We start from the raw sequence: 20,625 nt of genomic DNA on the forward strand, positions 1-20,625 counted from the left end.
ACCACCAGTGTGATCAGCAAGAGACGTGAAGAAAGCCTGTGATCACCTGTAGGGCAATAGCAATCCCCGCCACGGTAAGAACTGCAGGGTACCTGCAGAGAGTACCCCAGGGCTGCAGACCCTTGGCAGGGCCTGCTCGGAAGGCTGCTTCCCACCACAAACTCCGCCATGGTCAGAAAATTCAGTCAAATTGAGTGTCTCAGAAACTTTCACAGGGATAAGGGGTTTAGCCCAGCTGCAACTCACAGATCAAGTCATGTGGCTGAAAATCTACCGCTTCATTGGCCTGTCCAAGAAATAAGTTTCAGATGTCGTCATATTTTACGGAATGCATTTCACAGAGTGAATTCTGAGAGGCAAAGTCAAAGCCCCGCTGCTAGTGTGCTGTCAACAGCCTTGTCTAAACTGGCGCAAGTATCTGCTGAAGCAGGGCGCTTCTGTCGGCTGAGAGGAAATGGGCTATTTCAGGAAGAATTGACTAAGTTAAGCCAAGTTAGACTGTGCAGGTGAGCTCAGTTCTTTGCAGCTCTAAGTGCAATTGCAATTCAGTCAGTATTTAACAATGAACCCTTCTTGTTATTTGAGAAAATGCAGTCTATTCTCTTTTTTATATGCTTACTGAAAAGTACTGGCAAGCACAGACAATGAAGAGTTAAAACAATACTAACAGCTAAATCAAAGAAAAACACAAGTAGTAGAACATCACATAGCAATGAGAGAATTATGATGAAGAAATGATTACAGTGTAGAAAGGGCACAAAAGAACAATATAAAAGACTGAGTTATAAAAAGAATTTCGTGTAAGGGGAAAATACACATAAATAGGGAAGATGCAGAGAGCTAAAGAAAATGCTTTCAAAACTCCAAAATCTTTGGGTTTATCACAGAACTATAATATTTTGCAATATTTTGTTTTACAAAAAATTTTCAGAATCCTGCAAATTTCTGCAGATCGAGGAAGCAAATGTTTACAGACCTTATAGAAGATCAAGGACGAAAGAGATACTTAATTTTTTTTTCTGATTTGCTCTCATATAGAACAACTGAAATGTCACTTTGTGAGTCTTTAGGAGACATCCTCCATTGATTTAAACACCCCACTGGTGGCAAATCTGCCACTTCTTCCTTTAAGGCGTTTCAATTATTACACTCATAGTTAAAAAACTGAATTGTATTTCCAGTATAAACGTTGCTGACTTTTTCTATTTTCTGGTTTGAATTGAGACTCAGTCTACTAACTGGGTAGGTTAATTCTTTAAGCCACAAATTATTTTTTAAAAATGCTTTCTGAACATTTTTTAAAGAATGAGTATCAGAATAATGGTCACAGTTTACATTAATTCAATACAGTTCTATACATGATGAGAAAATATATACATATATATATATATTACATCACATACTCTTAGGAAGGTATGGAAGGGCATTGCTCATTTGCACAGCTTTCCAAAGCTTCTGGAACATCCCAAGTGTCTTACATTTCCCTCAAGTCCTTGGGTTATCCAGGGGTCCTGTCAGGACTACATGGTGGGCCGTGGTGAAGGATAGTCACTTCTTGGCAAATTCTCACCACCAGTCTCCACACTAATCCCTGCATTCAGAGAAAACAGGGTGATGCTTAATAAAGCATTTTCGAAGTGTTTCCAAGCTTGCATTAAAAACACCTCACTACAGTTTGGTTATCATCCGATGAGACACCTCCCACGAATCTGTTTTCAGGTTTCCTATCTCCTTTTTTAAATTCTTTCCTTCTTAGTGCCAAAAGAGAAGAATTTATGTTCAGAAAGGCAGGGAGACGGAGAGCTGGTTGTGGCATTGCTATCAGCAGATTCCCTGCACTCAGATCCCCAGTGCACCAGGAAAATTGCGACTACTGCAGAGAGTACGGGCTGAAAGCTGCCTGGAGACAGGGGTTAACCTCGTGCTCTGGTCTTCACCTCACATCCAAGCTTCAAAGGTTAGGCTGGATGGGTCCCAAAAGCTAAAGGCTTCCCTATAAAGGTGGGTAGCAGATTCATGGCAGTGGCACAATCGGCCATAGCAGCTTGTGTAGACATAAATGAAATGGTGTATAAGGTGCAGTGCTCCATCTCTGTGGAGGAGAGAAATCCCCCCCAGAATGAGGGATTGAAAAGTCAAAATAATCTCTTTAGCCCTAACTGCAAATGAACCAATTTCCAAGGCAATATTCTTAGACCTGAAAAGTCTCTCTCTCTTTCACAGAAAATAAATTTAAGCAGGAATGCTACGGGGGGGAAAAATCCATCTCTAAGAAAATAATTATTTAGATGGCTTAAAATCTGGGAGGGAAACTTATTTTGAAAATGTATGTTTCTTCCAAAGCAAACATTACCCCTCCAGCAGCTCCCTCCACATCCTCCCTATAAAATGCTCAGGGTGACTGCAGAAATACTACAAACAGTGGGATCGAAGAGTGGCAGAATGAGAAGTCATAGAAGGTGTATTGTGCAATATATATATAGCCCTAAGTTAAAAAACTCACATTTGCTTATTGTATCCCATTGAAGATTTAACTGTTTTTTTCAAACCAGTACATCAGTCCATAAACAGACGGAAGTCCAAGGCTCACCCCTCTTAAAAAGCACCATTCCTGTCCTACAGTCATACAACCCGCATAAGCAGTGTCCGTAAAACATTCTCCTATTGCAGTCCAGGACACCACAGCTACAAAAGAGCTGCTATCAAACTCAACCCTTTTTTTTTTTTTGCATCCCATGGGCAATTTTACCACCATCATCTTAATCAGAGACAGTTCCAGCTCTCTGGGGGCAGCCGAGAGCTGCAGCAGCACCTGCGCTGCTTCTCAGGACCCGGGGGAATGGCAAGAAGCGCAGATCTCCTGCAGGAACACAGGAGACACTGTGGGTCTGGGAGCCTGATAGGTCTGGTCTTGATGGAAAACTGCCCCACTCTACACCTTCCCATGGAAAATCCAGTTCCTGCTCCATTATTCCCTATTCTCTGTGTTACCAAAGCTGCACCACTAGAAATCACCCTCTAAGGGATGGTTCTGCTACAGAGGGGAAGGAGTAAGGAGGCATCTGAGAAAGGGGCTGCGAGAGGGGACATCTGCACTCACCAAGCAGGGACAAGGGACAAGGCGGGGACAGGCACAGAAACCAGGCTGAGCAAAAAGATGCATGGCCACAGCCACCACCTGGTTTGCATTTTACTTCCAGGGCAGGTCCCAGCCTTAGGCAACTGCCCGCTTGACCTGTGCCTGAAGCCCTGGCAATAGGGCCCATCTTGTCAACTGTGGCCCTAAAAAAATCCCACAGGTTTTTTATTTCCCTCGAGGAATGGGTTGGGGAGCATTTCCAGGAGCTGGAGACTGTGCTGAAATCAATCAAGTTAAGTGGTGGTATATGAGAATAGGAATGAATAAACCTCGAGGGATATCATTTGTCATTTGCTGTACTTGTTAAAAGTTACCAAACAGCAGTTCAGCAGAGGTTAGAGAAAGGACAACGCCAGAACACAAACTTTCAACCCATTTCCAAAACTGCTTACAGCTCCAGTATTTTCCAGGAAGATGAACAATTCATAACGAGGAAAATAACAAGGATTAAAATGAAACTTATTTTATTTCTTTTAATGTCAAAGTAATAAGCTATTCAGACTTCTCAATTGCCAGCAAACATTGCTTACAAGGTGAGAGATCCTGATCCAGTCATCAAGAATTTTTGGACAATAACATGTCCATGAACAAACACACAAAAATGATAATAAAGAAAACTGCACAGCCAGAGGTCAGACATACTTTATACTGGGGGCTGAACTCTGATAATTCACAGTAGATTAAATTCAGCAGCAGTAGAGGCTTAGAAAGAAATTTGGATGTTAGGAAGATTTAAACTGGGAATAGGTCTTATTCTTATTTTACCAAAGGCCAGGCATAGACTCATACATGTTTATGAGGAAAAAGCAAAAGTGACTGAATTTCAAAGAATGGGCCACGCAGAAAATAGTTTGGGCATAGCAGGGTCTGTGGAAAATGCTGTCAAAAGTTAGAAGGCAATAACTGAAATTTTCGTCAGCAACTTTCAACTTTACTTCCAAGTGTCAAAAGCCAAAATCCATGGCTAAGAATACTAAATACTGAACGTTTTTTTGAGCACATACTTTTCATCTTCCAGTGTGAAACTGAGCATTTTGAAAGAAATCACAATTTTTGATACTCAACATCAAGCTTTTGACTTAAAAAATATTTTGAGGGGTAATTTTCCATTAATTATGCCTTCAAGTCCAATTCCATTTCCTTTGGAAATAACACAACCTCTTCGATTATAGAGGGCGGCATAAATCTTGCAGAGCAAAGCAGGAGACTCAGTAGCCCGGGGCCACACTGTGCCACCCCTGGGTGAAGTCTGTGTGACACAGCGAGCAAGGCACCAGGCTGAGGACCAAACAGCACCTTCTGCCGCATTTGCTCCAGAGCAAGCGTGACCCTGTGCTCATCACTGCCTCCCTTCCCCTGCCTGGTTCATCCATCTTACATACTTATGCCATATGTTCTTCATGGCATGAGACCGTGGCTTGCAGAGCTGCCGCCGCGGACTGCCGGGTCCCACGCAGACAGTGAACGCACCCAGATTTAGTCCCCAGGACACAGTAGCTACTGAGGGCTCCGGCATCCACACGACAGAATTTCTTTTGGCAATTTAAAACTTCACATGGAAGAGCCCATCTTGGTGTTTACTTTGAAATAAGGTAATTCTTTGTGGGCCCAGAAGCCCCTTCTGTGTGGCAGAGCCCCACAGCCGCTCCCGTGCCACCGTGGAGATGGTTCAGGGATTCCAGGGGCGGTTTCTGTGCGCGGGAATTGCAGGATGAAATTTTCCAGTGGCAGGAGGGAGGGGAATTTTGAGGGCGGTGGGGCAAAACTGCCTGTCATTATTATTAGCAGGTGACTACTATTGTAGTCATGTGCTGTCAGAGTTAAATTACAGCCTGCTGAGATCTTTAGCTATTCCTGTCCGTAGTCTATTCTTGAGAGGCAGCTGCTGTTGAAGAGACGATATAATTTTGATACCTGCTTAATTTGTGTACCTATATCCTGCCTGACAGAATGATTTCTCTGGCTTTATAAATGGATCCGTGTTCCTCTCAATTGGCATTCACTCCTCTTGCTGCAAGAGCATCCGTCTGCCCGAAATCTTTAGAGAAACAGTTCATAGGGAGCAGTTAATTGTGATCTCTCTCAAAAAAATTAGTCCCTATTTTTCCTCTGACAAATGAAGACATTGTTCCAACAATATTTTCCTTCTCCACTGGCAGTGCTAAATATTTATATCCTGTGCCTCCTAGAAATGCTAGTCTCCTCATGAATAAACACCAGGCTAACAACGAGCAGCTTCCAAGAAGGACGCAGGGTGCAGCTGACCTATTCACACTCCTTCCCCATTTTAAATACCAGGTTCCCCATGACAGCCATTTAAAATCAACACTGATCCTGATACCTGACCCGAGTTTTTTGTGTTTGCCAGAAAACATACTTAAATAGGCCCATCTTGGCAGTATGTAACAAACAAGCCTAAGCCTTGCATTGTAAAATGCTACAACTCAAGCCACATATTAAAAATGCAGAAAAAAAAAAGAATGTGTCGTTGGTAAGCCTTGGTAAACACACCCCATTTCTGCCAGCTTCCCTTTCATTGTGTGCGCAAGTATTGGCGTGGCGTTCCTCTTTACTCCCCTGGTCTTTGCGGGTTGACCTCTTTAGCAGCGAGGCTCTAATTTGAAGGGGAAGGTTCCCCTCTTCACCACCAGGGCCCGATCCAGCAGACAGCCCATGGCTGCCGATGGAAAGGCCTCGTGTTTGGGGAACGTGTGTTCAAACCCCTGCAACTCTCGGCTTTCCGGGTGTTTTTTCCCCAGAGCTGGGCTGGGCTGGGAGCTGCTCAGCTTCCCGTGAGGCAAAGCTGCCGAGCAGCCCCGGCCAGCTGGGAGCCTTCCTCCCCAGAGCAAAGCTTTTACTCTCTTCTACATTTTTATTTCAAGATTAAAAGAAGGAACACAGGAAGAAAACAAAATTGTAATGGCTGCTGATGTTATTTTCACCATTTACCATTTTAGTTTTTCTGCAGTTTAGGATTACCTCATGCACCGGGAAACAGGTGCATCAGCTCCGCTGCTGTCCAAACCCTCTGTCTCCCCGGTACTCCACCTACAGCAAGGCCATTTGCAAAGATGTCAAAATAATCATACAATTACATGTATAAGGTTCCGTTGCTGTAAAGAGTATCAGAAAGGCAGCCAATTTACAACAGAAGAGCTTTGTATTCTAATTACTGCAAAGTAGCACTCAAGCAATAATCAAACTAACTAGATTTTCTCTTCTGCGAGGTGAGTGTATGAGCTGACGTGGAGATTTTTTGTCACATTAAGGGACTGGTTAGACAATTGGCTAAAAACTACACCACTGCTCCCAAAAGCAGCAGTCCCACACTCTCTACTCGTATGGCTATTCAGTATTTTTCCACAATTTAGGATGATTTTCCCTTTTGCTTAGGCAGCTGTAGTTGTTGTCATATTTCCATCATCTCCTCTTTATCTTTTCCTTCTCAAACCTCCAATTACTGTGTGCCCATCACGAGCCTCCGTAAAGTTCCCAGCTTCTGTGTCTGCTGTTAGTACAGCACTGCCCTCTCCTCCTTCGCCGGGCTTCTCAATCCTCAAAACCCAGTTCCCTCTGGAAGAATCGAGCAGCCTGCAGCAATCTTTCCTTCAGCTTTAGCCCTCTTATTATCACACGCAACTCCCATTTGAAATTAGCCCATCAATATTTAACTTCGATCATTACATCTGGTATGGAAAATGCACACTCCCGTCCCTTGTTTGCTTGCTCCCACTGAGCGCCTCTGGAAATGATTCCTATGATGTCGGGTAACAAGCAGGAGCCTAAGTAAGGTAAACAAAGTTCTACATAGCTTCTCCTGGAAAATAACGCAAAAATTTCCCATCTTTTCTGCACGAGCAATTACAATTCCTCTGTGTGACTCCAGAGAAGCATGTTTCTGCTGCTAAAGAAATTTCTACTCTTTCTTTTATAGATGAACCAGCCTATGTGTGAGCCAGCTCCTAAATATTTCCCTGCAAACTGCATTGGCACGAGTTAAGTAACCCACTGAACCGCATGAAGAGGAACACGCTCCCGAAGCCCACGGCAGCCCACTCGCACCGAGCCCACGGCAGGAGCTCAATTCTGTTATTTAAAAACGTTGAAAGTGTTCAGCCATTGAGGTCCATTTCTCAGTATTTCCAGTACCCTTTTCCAGATGGAAAGGAAACTGAGCGCTTCATGTTTAAACAATCATTTTATTTTGATCCCAAGAACATTTACTGAAGGAAAAAAAAAAACACAAACAAACAAATCCCTTTTCTGTGGACAGAAAATTTTATCAGAAATTACCAACTTTGCTGAGATCCCATCTGCACAACTTTATTTTATTCTGTGTAAAAAGGAATGCAGAAGCATCATTCCTAACAGTGTTTGAGTCTCAGATAAATATGTTTATTTATTTATTTTCTTAAAGATTAGCTTGTAAATCCTCACAGTTGCCTGACTTTTCCCAACAGTCTAGTAGAGCTTTTGTTTTATTTAAAGGTCTATCACCACCTGTCAGTGCAGCATCAAGAAAACGCTGGAATGTGCCATTAGTCCTGAGCATTGGTAGGACAGATGAGCTTTTTTAGTAGCTGTACTGTATTAATGCCTTGTTAGGGTTTCGTATATGTCTCCTGCTAATAGGAATAACCTCTGGAGCAACAGCAATTTATCCATACATCTAGTTCACTCTGCTTGTCACAGTTAGTAAGAGCTGATAACCCTCTTGGGCTGCTTTTCATCTTCCGTAGAAGCGCTCTTATTCTAGAATACATTATTTTAACCTGTCAGAGTATAAACAGGACAATTACTTAGACCAATGTAGGCTGAAAGTGTTGGTAACTAAAGTTAAATCCGGCATTGTCACTCTGATGTGTTCGTGTTAAACCAAGCACAATGAGGCAACTTGCCTTCTCAAATGAAAACATTTGTCAAACTCGCTAATTCAAAATCGACCTAGTGCAGATCTCTTGATTTGCACCGCTTGCCGCCAAGGCTGGGAAAGCAGCAATGGAAACAGTGAACTGATTATTGGGCAAAGAGAGAAAATTATCAAGCAGGAAGGATCAAGCTGGCTTGCGCCTGTGAGGGGAGAACTCGCCAGACTCCAGGAACAACAGCAGCAACCCACCCATTGCACTTGGGTTTTGCAAGACTTGCACAAAATCCAGGCCTGCTCCTGAACGCTCGGGAACAATATCTGGTCACTGGGTATTTCTGAGTCCACAAAACCTGCTATAGCTGCTTCTGCGTCCTTCTCTAACCTGTTTCCTACCGGCACATACAGCTGTGTTAACAGCAACCTCGCCTTGCTCGGCTCCAGCCCACGCACCGCATGCAGCTCACCTGCTCTTGCTGACCGATATCTTCGGGGAGAAAGGGCAAAAAATGTCAACGCCATTTCCTTCTCCGCATCCCACCCTTCCTACGGCACCTCTGTCTGGGTTATCCCATGGGCACAACATTTCCTGCTAAGCAGAGTGAACGGCAGTGCTGCTCTCTAACCTTTCTGCTTTCTTCCTCAGGGACTGCCTCCGTGCTCTCTCTTGGTTTGACCTTATCTTTCTTCTCTGGCTCCTTCCTCTCCTTATTCAAACCTCATACGAACTCCCCTGAAATCACTCTCCCTGAAGTCTCTGCTGACGAGGCCTGGGGATTTATCCTCCATCCTCAGTTTCCTTAAGCATTCTGCTGCTTTGATGCTATTGCCTACAGTTGCTTATACATAAATATTCTACCTACCTATTTAGGCATTAGCCCCTGATCCAGCTCTGTTCAGACTGTGTTGAGACCTCGTCACTTTGTCCTTCCTGACAGTTTGTAAAAAGTCCGCAAGGAAATGTAGATCCAAATGCCCTATATCTGCCGCGTCCCACCTGCTCAGAACAATCCCCAGGGATGTGCGGTGTTCTCTTTGACAATGATGCTCCGGGGAGGAACAAAGCAACACACTGTTACTGAACCTAAAAGGAATATGAATATAGTTTGAGCAAAACCATGATGTCATGTAAATTTTATGCAAAAAAATCATATGAAGCAAAGGGATGACTTTGTTTGTCTCTCCAGGATGGACCATGGCAAAATGGCAGGATTGCTCACCATCCGGACCTGGGACCAAGCTGAATTTTTGCAGTACCTTGTTATGCTGTGCCTAATCCCACATTAAGATATCCTGAAATTGGGAAATGTAAACATCCCAGCTGGAAATAAACGGGCATCGTTGATTGGATTCCTCTTTTGTATAATTGCCATAAGCACTTCTTGCTGTAAAACTTAGCCCAGTTTTCATTTCCCTGTGACTGTGAGGAAGACAAAGGTTTGTTTATAGTGATCTGATAACTAATATGAAGACTTTGAATTGATGAGCATCTGTAAACTTACTCCTGATTGTGTTCCTTAAAGTTTTTAAATGCCCATCAGATATTAATGTTTTTATGAAATTATATACCTGTTATAATTTCCTTAAGTTTATAGCATTTGTAATTTTTTCCCCAATTGTTTTGTTTCCATTACACTAACCGTACCCTTCAACCTAACATTCAGATGGCAACCCATCCTTTTATAATAGTTTGGGCAAGTAATTATAACAATGAACATATGGGCAGCTAATTGCTTGCACCCCTGGATAAAGCCTTTAACCCATGCTTTTCAGGAAGACTGTTGAATTGGAAAAACAAGAGTGAAAATTAATGGCCATACAATGCCATATGAAAATAACTGGAGACAGGAGATCACAAATAACCACCCGACAAGGTAGAAGGACTGGGGTTCAGATCTTTTCAGGAACAAAAGGCAATGAAATGCTGTTTTGTTCCCATTCAATGTTAACATTATTAGTACCCTCCACTGATGAGACTGACAGAAAAGATACGATTTAATAAGCCACAGTCCATTTAAAGTCTCAGGTTTATTAGATGTAGAGGCTGGCAACATAAATGTTTAAAAAGCAATCAGAAAAGTTATAGATGGGTTTGTTGAATATTTCTCCTGAAAAAGCCTGTGCCACAGAAAATGAGGAAAAATGTAGGATTTTTACATATAGCACAGCCTCTTATTGCACAATAAGCCAAACACTTGACACACTGGTTAGGATATCCTTCCAGCATCTCTTTGCATAGTTCTTCTCTCTTCTTAATCTTTGTATCATTTCTCTTCCTTTCCTAATTTTTAAACACAGTTTCAAGGTTTTTAATTTGTTTCAAAATCTTCATTCAGCTCTCTGCTATGACTGTTTCTTTAAAATGCCAAAGTCCTTATTCATCACTCTGTTACTCTCTTAATGTCTACAGCTTGTTCTTTCCTACTATTTGCTTCTTTATTTTACTAAGGACTAAACCCAAAAGTATCAGTTTGACAAGGGAGAGGATGTATTTTCCACTGTTGTGTTCTTCCCACTCCTTTGGGTACCTCTAAGGGTCCCTGAGATCTGGCTGAAATTACAGACGGCGGTTTAGCAAACCAGGGAACTAATCCCTATCCAACCTTTGCAACCCCAGTATCTTCCTGAACAGCAGGCTGTCTGCCCACGGAGAGAAATAAATAACCTATGTACCTGTCAAAAAACTCACCAACGTACCACCGCTATCATTGTACTACATAACTACAGCTAGAACATTCTTCTTTAAACCGAAAGAACCCAAATATTTCCATTTAGTTCATACTTACGTCGTTTTAGCAAAGAATAATTTTTAAATGTAATTTTCTTCTTCATTTTCGCTTTTTACTTTTGACAATAAAAAGAGAGGCATTTATTTATTAAAAAATATTGCTATCTAAGATCCAACAGATGCCTAAGCACAATGCTATATTGAATACAGTGCTGAAGGTCGGAAGTCTTGCAATCTTTCTTGGGTATATCACGTGCCGTGTAATGAAGAACACATGGCTTATAATTGCAATAAAACCTTGAGCAAGCAATCTCATCGTGGCATGATGGGGGAGGGAAAGTAGTTATAAACGGGAAGAAATGCCAATAAATATCAAACGTAAAAGAGAGAAAGTTGGCAGCAACACACTAGAAGCCACGAATGACACAAAATTAATAAGGGAAGCAAAAGGACAACTGAAGAAATCAATGGTCAATAAAGCTAAGAACAATAAAATGAAGTTTATAAAGCGTGTTGTAACAAAGACTATCTAACCAACAGCTACTGGTCCATTACCACTATGGAAATGATAACATTGTCAATAATACTGCAAGAAAGACAACCATGTTCAATAAACGCTTCTGTTCTCTGTTTCAGCTAATGCCAGCAATGTAGCCTTACAACAGATCAATGGTGATTAAATACTTCATTTTCCCGTAATAATTAATTGATAAGGATGTTAAACACCATCTCTTACAATCAGAATCTTTAACCAGCAATTCAAGCAATTTATATCCAGGAGTTTAAAGGCTCTGGCTGAAGATTTCTTGTGCTCTTTTTCAGTCAGTCGTGAACAGTCATAATATTCCAGGCTCCAGTAAAGTTACTTTTCTGACAGTATTTAAAAGATTTAAGCAAAATGAATTAATTGATTAGGGGCTTCAAAGCAAGAATCCAAACTGTCAAAAAAAAAAAAAAGAATAGATGATCTGGGATTTAACTGATAAAGAATTAACATACTTCAAGCAAGCTCTAAGCAATGGCAATGAACATTAATTCAAGAAAAACAGACACTTTTGCTTTGTGTGGTATAAGATTACAAAGTTAATTAATAAGGATAATAGCCCTAACTAAAAAAGAATTCTCCCACCCCATTCGGCATGGCCTCCCACAGCATTTTGCCAAAGAAAACAGAACAATCCAAATCTACTGAAACAGACACTAAATGTGTCAAAGAGATGCAACCACCAACTGGAGAAACTCTTAGACCAATCTAGAAAAGGCAAACGTTGCCCTACCCAGACAGGTCACATCGTCCAGTCTTCCCCCAGTCTCTCTTGCCATCTCTGTACCCAGCCACGCTCCACACAGGCAGCAAAAGACGTGCATCACATTGAAGGAAATAATTTGAAATTCAGTGCAATGCAGTTAAAATACAGCAGGGCCGAGAAAACATTCTGTGAGTGACACTGAATTTATGGACAGGGGCATTGGTGAAGTAAGAACAGCGGCTTTGCCGTAGGACTTTGTGGATCAATGTACAAATTGTTATTCTCATTGTTCAGTAGAACAATTACTAAAATCCATTTGCCGGTAAATGTGCCTTGTCTTGTAAATCATTGGGTCATTAACCTTAACAATGTCAGTGTGTTGTCACTATCCAATTCAATTAAATTACTGACCAAGGTAATACCTAAAAGCACATTTCAGACAAAGGGATCTACTGTTATATTATTAACTATGACAACACTTAGTAATATCTTAATTTTGTACCTGGAAATAGCAATATATCCCAAAACTCAGGTAATATATTCAAAAAGCCAGGTGAAGAGATACACAAACAGGCTGAACAGAAGAAATAGGAAGGGAAAGGTTAGAAAAAGAGGAAGAGGGGGAGAGATAATGGAAAACGGTACCGAACAGTCACCTCCAAGGGGTCATGTGTGCATTGTATGCGCCATATTTCAATGTTTCTTGAGGTCAGAAGACAGCGACGCAGGATTTTCTCCCGCCCATCAGTTATTACATCCGGCAACCTGCCTTAGTGCATGTCCAGTGATGTTGTTTCTAAAAAGGGGCGCTCTCTCTGCATGCCAGAGTGACTAATACAGAAACGTATGGAAAGGGTGAAGAAAGTCCCCGACGACCTTCCCAGGCCAGCAGCGAAGCACAAGCCTGTCACTCTGTCTAACTGGGAGGGGAAAGAGCAGCCGCTGATTTCCAGTTTCATTTGACAAAACAACTGTACATGTGACACGTGAGGGCTGGTAAGCTGCTCTCATCACACTGAGGAGTCTCATTTAGATGTCTTTCCGCTGCATGCTTCCATGCATATATTCTCACATTTCAGGCAGATTCTCAGCCCACACTTCAGGGCAGGAAAATCTTCCTGGGTTTTTTTGCTGCCTTTGTTTTCCTCCAGTTTCCTCCTTTACCCCTTAAAAAACACAGGCTTTATGACACAAAGGCACAAACAGGCAGGCTCAGCGAGATACCTTATTTCTATCATTTATATAACTCTTGCTTCTCCACGCCTCAAGACTTCACCGCGCGAGGTGCTGTGGAAAGCACAAGAAGAAAGGATGGTCCCTGCCATCAGAGAATGCCAGAGGGTTGCGGGCGGATGGCTGGGGAGTATGTGGAGGCCACGAGGCCATGTTTGTCAGTACCTCAGGCAATAAGCAGCCTAGCAACTGACAGACTTTATGTAAACCAGATGGCAAACGAGTTTCTGGTCTCTGGTCCAGCCGTTGTATCACAATGGAGAACTTGGTTCCATTTATTAAACCTCAACAATCCTGTAGAGTGTCCTTGCTGGACACTTGCTGGGGTAGGTCTGCCAAGGCAGAACGCGCTACGTGGAATGCATAATTTCTAGATATCACAAATTATGGAGGGCTTCCTCAGGGATGTCCTTGTGAAGCAACAACACCAGCACCACATTAAACTCAACAAGCTCAGTCAGAAACAGCAGCCACTGGCTTTAGAGGAACTGTTGGTTCTGGGGCACCTATGAAAACTGTGCTCCTGTCTTAGCAAGTTTTGAGCTAGGCCATTGTTTGTCCTTGTTTTGGAAGAATACACAGCTGCAGGTTGAATCAAGAGCTTTATAAACCCTGTATGCACAGGCAGCCCTCGGTGCTATACAGAAATGGCACATAATGCCATGTGTGCTCTCCATATTTTACAGAAAAGAGTATCTCCGCTCTCAAGGTGCAGGGAGGAAAACAGAGTGAGAGAAAGTGGGGGGAAAAAAAATCAACTTCCCTTTTTATATAACTTAAAATTTTGACCAAATAAATGCATTCTACTTTCAGTACAAGTTTTATCTTGAATGGAAAAATGAAAATGATTCTATCAGATATTTTCTAAAAAAGTTATTTGGGCTACAAACAAAGAAAATAGAACCGAACTGGAAATGAACTACACTAAATCACCTGCAAAACTTCTATTTTTATGGGAGAAACGATGATAGCAATGGGCTTTAAGCATAACAGCACACACAAAAGGTAGAGTGCTGCTTTGTTAATGGAATTGCACTATGGATCATGAGGCGAATGGATGCAATTTTATGTGAACTGCACACACAAAAAATTCCCTCAATAAACATATGGAACACGAGGCTTCTTTTCTCCTTACTTTAACTAGGCAGCAGGGAAACATTATGACTGAAGAGTAGATATCAGCATTAGAAGACTTATAGCGTCGCTTAAATGGGAGTTCAAAATAAAATAGAAGGCAGATAAAATAATTGTTTGAGCAACGTAAGTCATCATTGTTTTCCTTATAGGTTTTCTCTTCTTTCAGGAAGCACTAACCTGGGCACACATATATACATTTTTAAAATTATATTTCCCTTTTAACTGCAGAAGTGTCTTCTGGATATATCGAAAGAACGATATATCCTATAGAGTCTACTTCAAGAGCTAGAGGACTTTGAGGAGGAGAATATATTTATAACAAAAGAGTGTAGGATCTGAATGAAGAGACACAAAGCCAAGGCTTAAACAATGCTCTGTGCTTTTCAGTGATTTTTTTCAGGTAATAGATAATTAACTAGAAACCACTGACATTAACAATATTGGACTTGTATTACTTTCCCTGCTTTGGAAACTGGATTTGGCAGCACACTTAAGAGCTTTTCAGAAAGCTCCTGTTGATAAACTATTAGAGTGAAATCCACATCCCATTTGCAGTTAACTATCCTCATCAGATCATCTTTTAGTAGTCCCAGCTTGCAACCCTGCTGGCAGTGACTATTTGTTTTTAAGAGAGCATCTTTTTTTAAAACTTACCTAAGATGCTCATTATGTTGGAAATTATGGGGAACAAGGACAGCAGTTCTGGACCTAGGAAACACTGGCTGTCATTGCTCTCCTGTTCCCTGGTGCCAGGTCTCATGGGGATGATTGCAGTGCGATCCTCAAAACTGTTGTCTTCATCCCTCGAGCCTCGCAAGGCAGGGTTTCTCCAACACCCTAAAGCTCGCTAAGAGACAATAACTCATTCAGAGACAAGTGCAGCAGCTTCCAGAGACAAATTTTCTTCACAGAAGTTACATGGATACTCCAAGTGCTTTATTGCCATTTGAAAAAAACCCTCTCTTAGCTGCTGCAGTTTCCAAACCCTCCTTTTAGAATTCTCTGGAGAATCAGTATTTTACTGCAAAACTCTGCCCTTTCCTAGCTCTGAGCTGCATTTTCGGATTATAGCACCTCAAAGATCTGCCTGGAATGGCTTTGCATTTGTTCCTTCTAGTCTGGTTGCAAATTTGTTAAAATCTGCAAGACTTCCCAGTAGGGAATGTGAAGGATGGTACAGGTACATAAAACACCAGTGTCCACAACCTGACAATCTAGACAGGGAATTTAATGTGGCCCCGAAGAGCAAATCTTGTAGTTCCACGATGCATGTTTTCAAAATCTTTTCATTATTTAGAAGAAGGCTACTCTGGGTCACTAAATGCCAATGATTAGAGCCAAAACAATTGGTAGTTATTGATTATTGCTGAATTCTCCCCACTGTCCGTAGCACTGACAGGCACGTACCGCACAGCATGGCTGTGAATACCAACACCCCTAAGCTGCCTTGCTTATTCATAGTGCGTTAATTGCAACAGACCACACAGACTGCACATACTTCATCATCCTGATAAACTCTTATCACATGAATCATCTTATGGATTAGCTTTCAGTGCTTGTTCTGATCTTTGATTCCGACAGCGGCTCCGCCACACTCTGCCACTCACTCACCAGCAGAATCCACATCGCATTCCCCATCTTTCCTCTGTGCTTGCAGTTTCCAACAGCACGGGGTTTGCAGAGCAATCAATGACTGCAATGATGCTGAAATGACTTCATTTACACCTGTCTCACTTTGCCTCCCATACCAGAGACACAGTGCCCAAACCCTTAGCGAAATGGCATTCTCCAAAAAATCCAAATATAACATGGCTTTTTGCTGTTCCGTACTCCTGCTTCAGGAGTGCAGAGCAACTAGAGGGAATTTTTAGTATCCTTCAGCTTCTAAAAAGCTTCAGAAAAAGTTCATACTTCACTAACCTGCAGCTAGGCAAGCCTGCTAAATTTTTAATCATGGATATCCAGAAAAATACTCTGAAAACAATACAGGAAATCCTAACACAACCTTCAAACATCGATGCCCGGAGAGGTTTACTTGTTACTGTGAGGAAAGTCTTGAGCTCACTGAAATGGAATTATCTTAGCTGACCCACAATTTCATTGTATTTCTGCAGGGCTCCCCTTCCCAGAAGGGCTGCTTTTGCTCAGCAATGCTTTTTTACTACAAAAAGGTGAGCAGTGAGTACTCCAAAATCCTATATAAGCTGTAAGGACAGCGTGACCCCTGTGTCCAACAGTTGCAAAATAAATCATTTTCTCATAATTTTAATGAAAATGTATTCAAATTGAATAAAGTTATTGCACAAAAGACGTAATGCAAGCACACACCAGCAATTAGTAAAGCCGTTCAGTTTCCTAAATATATTGTAATTAAACAAAGGTCAGCAGTTCAGTCTTATGCAGAGATGATCTGACAGTACTTGAGAATGTCAATTGCACAGTTCAAGGCAATTCTGGGACCTTGCTATTGTTTGCAGTATAATGTTTTTCCTTATGCATTTTACTCTACCAACCTCTTAGCAAAACTGTACTCGTCTTTAATAAACATCAGCTCTAACTAGGCACGGATGTATCATTATAAAGCCTTGCTCTCCATCACAAATGAACGTGGTAAGGTAATCCTGTTGACCGCTTTCCATTCCACACTTATAAACTCAGAAGACCCCCATGTTTCTGTAGATATTGAGATCAAGGTCAAAGCCTTCACTCTCAACTGGCTCTCGGGGCGGCTCTGTCCCCAGGGAATCACCGTCTTTGTTGAACTGCTTTAAATTCTTCAGCTTCTTGAAGCTGGCAGATCACAGGAACTCTAAGGACACATTCCAGTATCAAGTGAGAAATGGCCATGATTCTTTTCCACAGTGTGACTCTCAGGTACACAGCAGGGCAAGGCTCTGTGTTAATGCCAGGCTTCGCCCAGGCCGACCAGCAGAACAACTGAAGGCCACAGTCGGATGCCATTCCCAGTGGTGTGCGCCAACCAGCGAGACGTGGAGCTGCCCAGGAAATCCAGGCTCTGAAGAGCATAAGGGAAGAACAGAGGAAGTCCAGAAAGCTCCACTCACATGCTGAGCTCTGCAGGCAGGACCTTCTCCTTGTCCTCTCTCCTGTTCTTGTTCAGACCCAGAATTCCTCACCCATGACTGGCGATAGCAAGACAGGAAAGAAGAGAGTATCAGCTCCATTCCTGTGCTCACTGGTTGCTAATTGCAGGGCAACACAAACGATATCTAGATATGCCTGGCAAAACAGCCATGCCCAAAGCCCTGTTTTTCCTTTATATCACAGTATTTTGAAATCTTTAACAATACTAAGACAGCCAGCAGAGAAAGGAGTTCGTATATAACAGCACCCATCCTTGTCCCAGGAACAAGAGAGTTAAATCATTCCAATACCCAGCAGCCTTCCTTCCTGAGCTCAATATAACCATTACAGAGGCTGGATACAGAGGTAGCAGCAGACCTCTGAGTGCTGCTCTGTGGTGCCCATCATATTTGTCTCCTCCTGTGCACAACTTTCTTGTGCTGATAAAAGAGCAGTTAGCGGCTCTTTGTTATATAAATGTCAGCAGAGGCAAACAGAGTGGAAATTTGGTGGTCAGGTGTAGGTGGCCGAACACGGCTAAAAAGATTAGGTAGCTGATAGGGAATGGTATTTACCAGCTGCATAAGGTGTCAGGTGTTGCAGAGAGATATTGTTCTCACAAAAATGGCTTGAAATAGGTTCCTTTTGTTTGCCCCAGGCTTTTCAGCTTGGCTGGAAAGGAACCCACTGATTTCCAGAAGACAAAGAAGATCCTTGAAATACTTTAAAGCTTGGCTGAACCCTCAGAACCTCTTCCACAGTATTGCTGCACAGTGCCTTTGTGCTGAGATCAAAATCGCAGAAATACAGCTTTCTTACAAGAAGTGAAATCAGCCGTCACTGACTCAAGCATCTTACCAAACTCCTCAGTTTCTCTGAAGGAGATTTATCAAGTGTTTGTAATTATAAGTTGCCTGTGCTGCAAATCGCTCCAGAGGACAGTGGAGCTCAAACGCGGGCTCTCAATGTCACAAGTTTCCAATGAATTGCAAGAAACCTCAAGCACCTTCTGCGCAGCCCTTCAGGCAGGATAAATTACAATTGTTCTCTCCAGTCAGTGGAGCTATGCTGATTTACATCATGGGAAGATCTGCTCCTTTGTGTGCGACAAGTTTAAAGGGGGAAATAGATTGCATCTTCCTTGCTCCTTATCTCTGTTTCAACTCTCCAGTTAAAAGTACGTTCCTTGATTATGTCTAGATGACTTTGGAGTTTGTGGTTATTTGGTCATGCCCTGTCCTCTGACATGGATGTGGAGTGATAGCAGACCCAGCTGCAGCACTGCTGCACTGTGGGAGCAGGTAAGAAGCTGCTGAGTGCCTCTATATATTGTGGTTTTCCTGAGGATTTGGTTTTCAGTATAGCAGGACATGTCCCCACCTGTGTAGGGTCCAGGCCCACAGCCCCGTTCTTTGGAAGTAGTCAAGCAATGCATAAACCCACCCAGGAAACGTTTTGCAGCACCGCGATGACAGGATCAGTGCAAGGGCTGCACTAATGTGTGTCTGCAGCTTATGTGTGTGCATTGTATAAACCTCTGTAATTCTGAATACGGATGCTTGAAAAGGCAAACATCGGGTCCTCTTTGAATGGGCCACTCTGGGGACCTCCAGACCTAAGAGCATGAGCTGTTGTAGCTTCAACTTAAAAACCAGGCTCCGTAGCTGAGACAATAGCCAATTCACAGCCAGGATAGACTGGTGGGGCAGCGCATTTTGATCAACGGGTCACATTTCTTCTTTACATGACACTTAATTCCTTACTACGGCTTGTGACTGCCTGAAATCCAATATAAAAAGAATGCATTCACATAAACGTGAACGCTCGAATAAGTACCTCAATAACATCAGGCAGCAACTCCTCACCATGAGAATAGCTGGTAGCTAATTAAAAGCCTGAATGAACAGACGAGCCAGAAACCATCCTCGCGCTTTGCTGAACAGGCTCAGGCAGCAGGCTGCGTAGGGGAAGCTTTTGATCCCGAGTGCTCCAGTACTAGACAGAGGCAGTTCATCTCCGGGGAAGGCAAGCACACAACACTCGGATCCAGTCCCTCGTCTTGCCCACAAGCTCGTGACTCCTCTGATGACACCCTAGGGATGCAAAAAAGCCTTTCCCAGCCTTCAAATGGAAAATTTGGGGATAGAGTGTTACTGGAGCCAGCACTCTGCTTTGCTGAGCAGTGCTCCAGAGGAGCTCGTCAGGCATAAGCTGAAATGGGAGGAAGTCAAAGCACCTTTTTAGTTTTAAAAAGTTGCACCCTGAAGAAAAACAAGGTTCCTCTTCGGCTGCAGCATGATGTGAAAACTCAGCCTGAGCTGCCACGGACAGAGCTGAGGGTCTGGTCCTACAACAAGCCCCGACTCCATGATCAACATATTTTTGCTGCTCTTTGTCACTGTTTTATTTCAGTGTTTCTTAAAGATCGCTGAAGTGTGACTCTTACATTCAAATGACTGGTTTGGCAGGCAGAGGACACAGCACAGATTTTGGTGCACGCCGTATAAGCTTGTGCTTAAATACTGCACGGCGGAAACCTGACCTGGTGCAGCTTCATCACTTATTATAATTAGCAATCTGTGGCCTGTCTACACATGCCAAGAATCACACTTCGCAGCACAATGTAAACCTAACCTATCCTTACAGTCCACACAGGGAGTTTTTACCAATTTTAATTAAATCAGTCTCCAGAACAATTTGACTACATTTCTTGTGTAGGCATGCCCCAGAAGCAAATGGATTATAAAATTGCTCACTCTCATTTTTTATCAATTTTATGTTAACAATTGTTCTTTCTTAAGCTTTAACTTCTGGAGTCACGTTATTGCCTGGGAAATTCAACTTCTATATTTCTTTTAATCCCGTGTTTCAAATAGTGGCATGAAAAGATAGCCTGCGTCCCATAACGACCCAAAAATTTGCATGCAAATTATCCAACATGCATTGTTCTTCCTTTTAAATAGTAATTATTTGTATACCGGTCCCAAGATGTGCAGGAGCTGTACCCAGGATCTTTGAATCTATGAGTAAACAGTATGAAACCAGAACAGGAAAGGGACTTCAGAGACACTTAACTGAGACAGCTGTTATTGGAGTGTTAGCTCTAGGATCTTTTAAATCCCTGCAAAGATTCAGGAACCCCAAGGTTCTGATCTTGGCGGTACTGGATCGCCCCTTGGTGGTACCG

This window comes from Chroicocephalus ridibundus, chromosome 10, assembly GCF_963924245.1.
Source record: "Chroicocephalus ridibundus chromosome 10, bChrRid1.1, whole genome shotgun sequence".
NCBI classification, from domain to species: domain Eukaryota; kingdom Metazoa; phylum Chordata; class Aves; order Charadriiformes; family Laridae; genus Chroicocephalus; species Chroicocephalus ridibundus.